Here is a 9274-nt window from a genome sequence, read left to right on the forward strand (position 1 = left end):
TTTTTTTTTTTTTTTTTTTTTCAGGTTTGCATGCAGTTCACCTCCTGGGTTTACTAGGAAACAGAAAAAATGTCTGCTCTAGCACATATCAAGTGCCATTTAGCCCAGTGACCTTGCACTAACAGTGTCCAGTCATGGATATCTGCTGCAGACAGCAAGTATAGGGCAAATATACTTCCTCCCTCTACCCTGCCATCCTCTAGGTCGAGTGGGGAATTGTGCAGTGCTTTGATGTGATCTGCACAGCACCTAGAATGCTTCTGTGKATGCTATGGTATAGGGAGATAATAGAGAAAGGATTAGAATCCTGAGAGAATAATAGAGAAAGGAAGTAGCCACTCACACTCTTAAGCAATATATTTTCCGCTCCTACCTGATCATTAGATCAAGTGTATGCTTAAAGTTGGGCATGAAAATGTTTGGTTAAGTAGAGGGAAGAATAGAATTCACAGGAGTTTGGGATCCAGATTCCTCCTTTGCAGGATGTTCACTTGCTGCAAAGAGATCAGTAACTAGAAGATCAAAATAGCAAGAAGAGTGAACATCAGTGCAGATAATGATTACAGTTCTTGCAATGATAATGTTATATGCTTAAGTGTTAATGTTAATACTTCATCTCCCCCAGAAAAAGTAAATGAAGATTTTTTTCATTTTTTCCTGTTTTACTTCAACTTCTAATTTTAGTTTCAAAAGGACTAATTAAGTCATCAAAAGTCCTGTTGGTTCAAGGATTCCCAATACTTCATTACTCTGAGTTTGTGTATGTATAAATATTGGCTGTTTATAATAGTATCTCAGCACTGAAATGTCCCTCTTGGATTAGTGCTGATCCTGATGTCTTGTGGCAGTTTGCAAGTTTGCAGGATTTTTAAAGGAATGGCTGTTGACACCTGCTAATGAAAAGCATGTGGACCCCATAGGACACAGGACCCCATAGCACATAGGACACTGGTCTCTTGGCCTAAATTTTAGGTTTGGATGAACTCAGAAACGAAAAAAAAAAAAAAAAAAAAAAAGAGAGAGAGAGAGAGAGAGAGAGAATTACAAGTGGAACTAAGACTTCTATGGGTTCCAAAAACATCAAGATTTGTGATACAGTGGTATGATGCTACTTATACAGGAAAAGGTCTCACGATGCTCTACTAATTCAAAATGAGTTTTATGAGTTTTCAGAGTAGATTGTACATGTAGAATGATTCTAACATGACAATAAATTTGTGAAAGTCCCATTTAGGATGTTTTCAGCTCTTCCTATGACCTTGACTTTCCTTAAAGCATGAAAGATCCATTGTGGAGATCCAATGCAGTGATTCAAGCAAAGGAATTGTCTGTGGAAAAGGATATTTGCAAAGCATCTGTGACTGTTTCTGCTGCCTGGCATCAAAATGCTAACTTTGAGGAGGAAACTTATAAAATTTGTGTGTGAAAGACCTTCATCCTAAAGAAATGCTTGTTCTGTACTTTATACTGAATATTTATCCTATTTTTTGTTTTGGAATCAAAGAGCAAAAGCAGGATAAAATACTGTCCCACTTAAAAGAAAAGAAAATCTAACCCCTGATTTCTTTTATGTACTGGGAGAAGGGAGTATAACTAGTAATCTGATTTCCTTTCCTACATATCTTTCTTCAAAAAATCAAATCTTTCAGAAAGGAAGCCAGTTTGTATTTTAAAACTTTGAAGTTGAGGAGAAATTATTGCTTCCTTTGGTAAAGCACCAGTATCCCACTCAGCTAAGCACCAGTACCATTCATAAGTGAACTACATTTTGCTTTTGAGTTTGGTTAGTGTCAATTTCTAGACCTTTTGAAATAGTGCCACTTTTTCTTCTCACTAACTTACCAGACAAAGGCTGATGAACAATCTTGATTTCATAAGAGATCAAGAGATCGGAGAAATTGATCTTTTTTTAAAAAAAGGAGTTCTCACAAATTCTCATTTGTATGTGTTCAAGACTGTTTTTTTTCATGAAAAATGCAAGACTGATTGTTGAAAGACTGGAGAAATGTGCATAACTTTTAATAAACTATTTTGGCTAAAACCTCCAAATGAAAATCTATGAATTGAAAGTAAACATTTGATTTTCAGTATTGCAAAGTTTTACACAATTATTTTAAACCAATATTTTCTATGGACAACTGTTTCAATGTGTATATGTATAAGTATATATGTATTAGTATTATTAAGCAATTTCAGAGAGGTGAAAAAAGATCTGCAATGAATTAATTTAGTATGAAGAGTTTGGTTTACAGACTTACACTTCCTGAAAAATGGACCAATTTTTTTGCACTGATTCAAAGTARTGGGTATTTCTGAGCAAGAAAAGGATTTATTCAGCAAGGGTAATAACTGTTTAATGAGTTTTTTTAAAAAATCATATTTTCCTAACATTTACCATATGAACTATTTTTTTTTATAGGTTATATCAAATGTGCTTTCAGTAGGTTAGAAGTTAATCAAGGGTGTTTTCCTTTTTAATTTTGAAAAATAATAAGGGTTCCTTGTACTTTAAATGTTTTCAATTCCAAGAGGCATGGATTAGGTCTATGAACTAAACTTATTATAGAATATTTTAGGAGTAAATACGGGCCTTCACCTTTATAGCATATACCCTTCCTATACAGGATCTTTTTTTCCCCTTCACTAGAGTCATTTGATCCATTTTGTTTTCCTTTTTTTTTTTTTTTTTTTTTCCAGTCTAAGTCACTTACAGAACACACTGGACATATTTTCCCTCTAATCATCCCTATGTCTTTCCTGAAAGAACATAAACAAGGATAAAAGAGTATAACCACATGTCTAATATACGTATGCAACTTGGGATTTAATCCTGATCCTGGCTTCATATAGTACCAGCAACTAGTATTCAATGTTAAACAGTAAAGTATAGATGTGTGGATGTCCCTGTTGCTGCTCCTTTCAGGAGCACAGAGTGTGACTCAGGACTCAGTACCAATGTGAGATGCAATCGCTGCAGCTCTCTTCCAAGGTTCACAGATTCACAGAATATTTAAGGTTGGAAGGGACCTCTACAGATCATCTAGTCCAACCTTCCTGCTCAAGCAGGCACWCCTACAGCATGTGACACAGGGCGGCATCCAGGCGGGTTTKGAAGACCTCCAGAGTAGGAGACTCCACAACCTCCCTGGGCAGCCTGTTCCACTKCTCTGTCACCCTAACAGTAAAGAAGTTCCTCCTCACCTGGAGACGGAACTTCTTRTGYTTCAGCTTGTGGCCATTACCCCTCGTCCTATCACTGGCCACCAGTGAAAACAGCTTGTCTCCTTCCTCCCTGCATTCTCCCTTCCTGAACTTATACATATATCCAGTCCAGCGCAGGGCTACCAGGATGATCAGAGGCCTGGAACATCTGCCCTATGAGCAAAGGCTGAGAGAGCTGGGTCTGTTCAGCCTGGAGAAGAGGAGGCTGAGGGGGGACCTGATCAGCGTGTATAAATACCTCAAGGGAGGCAGTGAGGAGGAGGGGGGCAGCCTCTTTTCAGTGGTGGAAAGGGATAGGACTAGAGGAAATGGCTTCAAACTGAAGCATCAAAAGTTCCACAGGAACTTAAGAAAACACTTCTTGACTGTGAGGGTGACAAAGCACTGGAACAGGCTGCCCAGAGAGGTTGTGGAGTCTCCTTCTTTGGAGATCTTTAAAACCYGCTTGGATGCAGCCCTGTGCCMCGTGCTCTAGGTGACCCTGCGTGAGCAGGGGGGTTGGACTCGATGACCTCTGAGGTCCCTTCCAACCTTSGGCATTCTATGATTCTATGATTCTATGATATTAATCATATCCCCTCTGAGCCGTCTCTTCTCCAGAGAAAACAGGCCCAGCTCACTCAGCCTCTCTTCATACGAGAGATGTTMCATTCCCTTAATCATCCTGGTTGCCCTTCTCTGGACCCTCTTGAGAAGCTCCACGTCCCTCCTATACTGGGGTGCCCAGAACTGAACACAGTACTCCAGGTGCGGCCTCACCAGAGGTTAAGTGCCGTGACAACATCCTCACTATGGAAAAGCTGTCTCGGTATCAGTGACCATTTCCAAGAACCATTTCTTGCATGGTAGTCTTAACAATTTCAAATATCATCCACTGAGTACACTGATAAGAGGCAAGCATGGCATTGTGGTACCTGGAGAGTTTACATGTCCAAGGCTCATTTGATAAAAAATAGAAATAAGACGAGGGATAAAATAAGCTTGTATCCCCACCAAGTTATTGAAAGTGCTGTCACTATAGGTTGAGGATTAACTCTTTGCAAGAGTGAAGGAGTCATAGGATGGAAGAATTTAAAGGCAGAGTGAGGGTGAGGAAAAAATGTGAGGGAAAATGGATACAAGTCTACTCACTGGCATGCTTTATTAGACTGAGAAAGTTTTCTAGGGGTACCAGTGGGAAAAATGTCATCATCACCTTAGTAACTGGGAKGTTTGCATCAGGAGGAGTGTTGCCAGCAGKTTGAGAGAGGGGATCCTGCCCCTCTTCTCAGCTCTGGTGAGGCCGCACCTGGGGTATTAGGTGCAGTTCTGGACTCCCTAGTACAAGAGAGATGTGGAGCTTCTAGAGATGGCCCAGCATAGAGTAACAAAGATGATTAAGGGACTGGAGCATTTCTCATTTGAGGAAAGAGTAAATGAGCTGCACTTGTTCAGCCTAGAGAAGAGAATATTGAGAGAGGACCTGATCAATATGTATAGGTAGCTGAGGGGAGACTGTAGGGAGAAAGGGACCAAACTCATCTTGGTGGTGGCCAGTGACAGGACAAAGGGTAAAGGGTACAAGTTGAAACACTGGAAGATCCATCTCCATGTGAGGAAGAACTTCTTTACTGTGAGGTTGACAGAGCCCTGAAACAGGCTACCCAGGGAGGTTGTGGAATCTCCTTCTCTGAAGATCTTCCAAATCCATCTGGATGCCACCCTGTGCCTCATGTTCTAGGTGTCCCAGCTGGAGCAGGGGGGTTGGACTAGAGGTTCCTTCCAACCTTAACCATTCTGTGATTCTGTAATTCTGTGATTCCTGTTAGTCAGAGATGACTCAGACTTGAAATATAGTATCTTCATCCCTTGTAGTCAGGGTTCCTTTGTCACTGTCACTCAGAGTGCCCTTGGATTTAACAGAAAGATACTGTGAACTAAAAGAGATCTCTTGTTTTATTTGACTTTCTGAGAGCAGTAGCATGTCCATATGTACTTTGGGTTCAAAAATTTTATTCTCTCTTCTTTGTAAAGACTCTTTTTTTTTCCTTTTTGTTTCTTAAAAAAGGTGAAGTTTTACCCTTTAAGAGGTCACTAGGGTGACATGATCATTCATCATGTAGAATCACCATTACCTGTCCACACATCATGTCCCAGTTAAAACACCAATCCACTCTGCAAACCATTCCTCCGTTGCCTGGTGCATAGCCAACCTAACATACTAGCGTTGGACCATAAGTGAGATCTGCTTTCCATGAAGGATAAAAAGGAGAGGACTCTGTTGCTAGCATGTTTGAAGAACAGACAAAGAAGGCTTTAGGTTGTCTTGCTGGCTGCAACACTTGGATTTACTCTCCCTGTATATGTCAGTCAGCCCAGAAGCTACCTCCTAAGGGAGCTCCCGGTCCATTAATCTCCTAAGTTTTTTTTTTTTTTTTTTTCTTTTTGCCTGTATTCTCTTTTTGTAGTGGTAAATTTACCCCTTTATCTTGCATTTATCTATGGTGGTCATGGAGGTTCTCACTCATTTCTTACCAGGACAGATATTGTTAGAATAAAGCATGAGTTGTAATGCCTGGGGCAATCAATTTTACAAATCAATTACTAAATTAAACTAGAAAACAGCTAGTTCAAACTGGAGAAATAGGTCAGATACATATCTGAATCCTGCCAATGCAGGTGAATAAAATCTGAGAGCTTGTTTTATGGAATTGGGACAATTATAAGAAACAGCAGTGTCTTGCTTTAAGCTGATCACTGCCTCATATTTAAAAGACTTATAAATGTTCTTTTCACTGTGTACAAGGACATTACTTTCTTATTCCCACACATTTAGTGTGGATTTAACAGAGGATTTTTTTCCCCATCCATTTCAATCTTCCCATATCTCTTTTATGCATAACAGTATTTTGACCTGAGAGAACAAAGGTTTGAGAAGTGAGAAGAACATGAAAGCTTCACTATTATTTTTTTAATGCTAGGAGGTGGTTTCTCATTCTCAAGGTCTTCAAAAGAAACAAAAAGTCAGTCTGTTGGTTGAAAGAGAAACGAGACACAATAAAATCCATATCTCCCATTTCCTTCCCCCCTTTATAAATGATTCTATTTCCTGCAGGGGAATAATTACACGGATTTTAGTGGGAGGGGTGAGGGGGAGAAAGAGCCCCACTTYATGTTTCTCTTTCCCAGTTCAGACTCTCTAGTAGACAAAGATGCTCAAAGTTCAAGCTGATGAGTTTTTTTGGCAGTGATTAAACCACAACAGCATTTCATTTATTGATGTGGGGGATTTCCTCCTTACTTCCGTTCCAGGCTTACTCACAGATCCCACTGATGCAGATCTCTCAAATGGTGGCATTTTTTACCTACTAACCCCCCAAGAATTTAAAGATTGCTTTTAGAAAAATAAATTTCTCTTTTATTGTGACTCAGACTTATTCAGCCTCACCCAGGCTATGCAAACACACATGCAGCTTTAAATTAGCATTTGTGAACAAGCTGGGGTTTCTTTGGTCGTTTGCTGAGACTTGGTAGTTCAGTTCCTTGAGGGGAAAAAAAAAAGAAAGAAAGAAAAAGAGATTCACATCTATTTATGGCTTGATTTTCGGTCATGCTGAGTACCTCCTGTGGAGTTGTTCCTCTGAAAATCAGGTCACTGTTTTGCTGCTGGAAGGGAGAGAACAAGGGAAAGAAAAAGTTCTGCTTTTCAAACGCAAGTGTTTATATGATTGTGAAAAAAAAAAGAAAAATCAACCAGTTCTCAAAAAAGGCCTTGTTTACAGCTACAACTGAACTGCATTTCAGCCTGAATCCACAACTGAGAAATGTCTGCATGCCAAAAAGTCCTGGCAGCAGCCTGTTTTTTAGCATAAGCCGTGCTGCTGCTGAGCGATTTATCCATGGACYGATGTCCGTGCTGGCTGGAGAGGCTGCTCTCCTGCCCTGGGCCTGTTCTCCAGTATCTCCAGCCAGAASTCACTGCCCGCACTGGGTTCCTGGCCAGAGGCGCAGTGGGAGCAGCCCCTGAGCTGCTCAAGTTGAAGGAGCCCAGTTAATGCAATTTTAAAAGTAGGTCTTTGACTATCATACAGTAGGCAGTGCACATGTGACCTGCTCAGCTGTGGGATCTGAGCAGGGTGATGCTCTTCAACAGAGGTAATATCTTACCTTACTTAGTTTTGAAAGCCTGTTTTTTGACCCAGAATTTCTCTCTCTCTGGCACTTGACATTAAGTCAAGTGGCACAGAAAGTAATTCTTACAAATCTGACCTATTAGGAACTAAAAAAAAAAAAAAAATCCTTTAAAGTATTGATCTTTTTTTTTCCAAAGTTTGCGATAATTGGTCCCCAAGTCAGACCTCAAATTTAGGACCATAAAACTAAATACAATGGACTCAAAACTAAATACAATGATGTTGCAACTAGCACCTGTCCATTTCTTTTAAGCATTGGATGAAATTGCATGTACATGTTAGATGTTTATTCCTCAACTATTTTCTAAGGAAGGATTAAAGATGGGATTTCCAAAAATACTTAGACTCACAGAGTGAGAAATTTTTGACTTCTAAAGGTGTAATCAGTTGTTCTGTGCAACAGATTTCTATTTAAATCTTTGGTTTTAGGGGCCTATCCAGCTTTTTCAAGCTTTTTGAACACTGAAAGTTGTTGAAGCTGAATATATTAGATTTTTCCAAGTTTCCAATGCAMTTTAAAATATATATAAATTTTAAATTAAAAAATCAAGATTTCTTTTTTTCACTCCCAGCTGCTCAGCTCTTCTTCAGTGTCAATAGGAATCAATTTTTCAGACCCCTCCAGTAACTCTAAATTCCACAGTAAATCTTTAAACTCTGAGACAATTTTTGTAGGTCAGATTCCCATAAATGGAACTGGAACAATTGCTATCAAGGACAAAAGTTAAAAAAATGCATATATACTGTGAGTATCCCTGCAGGACAGAATGAAGCTGATTATTTCGTTGCAAGTGGATTAATATATCTGCTGATTTTTTATTTATTGAGACAAAAAACTCAGACTTCTGGACAAAATATGAATGAAGGTAATTAAATTTCTTCACCAACAGCATAATAAAAACAATTGTGTATGTTAAAGTGTTCTATCTATATATTAGATATTAACTGCCAATTTTTCTGCAAATACTAATGCTTTGGATTTTGGCATAAAAGCTCATCTGGATAAAGCTTATTCTAAGTCTTATTCTAAGCATTCTTGCATACCAGTCTTAACCAGTGGGTTTGAAATGAACACCATGAAAATAGGATGAGTGGAACCACTTCCCTTATATTTGTATCACCTACAATATAGCATTTTTCACAGACTTTTTAATCTGTCTTTAAGACTTTTTAATGGAAATACTATAAAGGAGAGCTCCAGTGAAAGTTACTTGCAAAGCTGTTTAAACAACATTAGCAGAACAAGAAAACCTCTGTATGACATAACAGGAGTGAGATAACTTAAGAAAAACATTTTGACTCTGAAACACAATTGAGACTAGAAGATTAAACTATTTGCCTGAAATTTTCTAAAGCATCAACTTTTAAAGGCAGAAATTCCAGCAATTTCAGTCTGAGCTGGATGAATAGTCTCTGTAGATAGCTTAAAAACAAAACAAAATTTTTTAAAAACCCTGCATAGATACAGAAATCCCTTTAAAGAGCTTGCTCAAGTGTGCTTTATTTATTTCTTGAAAAAGATTCCACACTATGTCAGACTAGTTCCTTTCAAGGATCTCTCTAGCTACAGATCTACAGTTGTAGAGATCAGAGTACAGCGACAGGAAAAGTGATTTTCTATATATGATACCTTGCAGACCTAGCAATCTAAATAAGAGATCAAATGAAAAGTAATTGGGGAAAACTGAAGATAGGTTTTGCCTAGAAAGACAATAATATATTGATCTTTAAGCAACGAATCAGATCTTTACTTTGATATATTTTATGCTAAAAGTTGTTTATATTTTTTTATTGACTGATTTTTTTCATACAATTTTGATATWTCTTCTGACTTTGGTTTTCTGTCTGAGAAGACATTTGATTGCCTGAGTGACTGACTG

This window comes from Nothoprocta perdicaria, unplaced genomic scaffold (genome assembly GCF_003342845.1).
Source record: "Nothoprocta perdicaria isolate Ctin4 unplaced genomic scaffold, notPer1 scaffold_115, whole genome shotgun sequence".
Classification (NCBI taxonomy): Eukaryota; Metazoa; Chordata; class Aves; order Tinamiformes; family Tinamidae; genus Nothoprocta; species Nothoprocta perdicaria.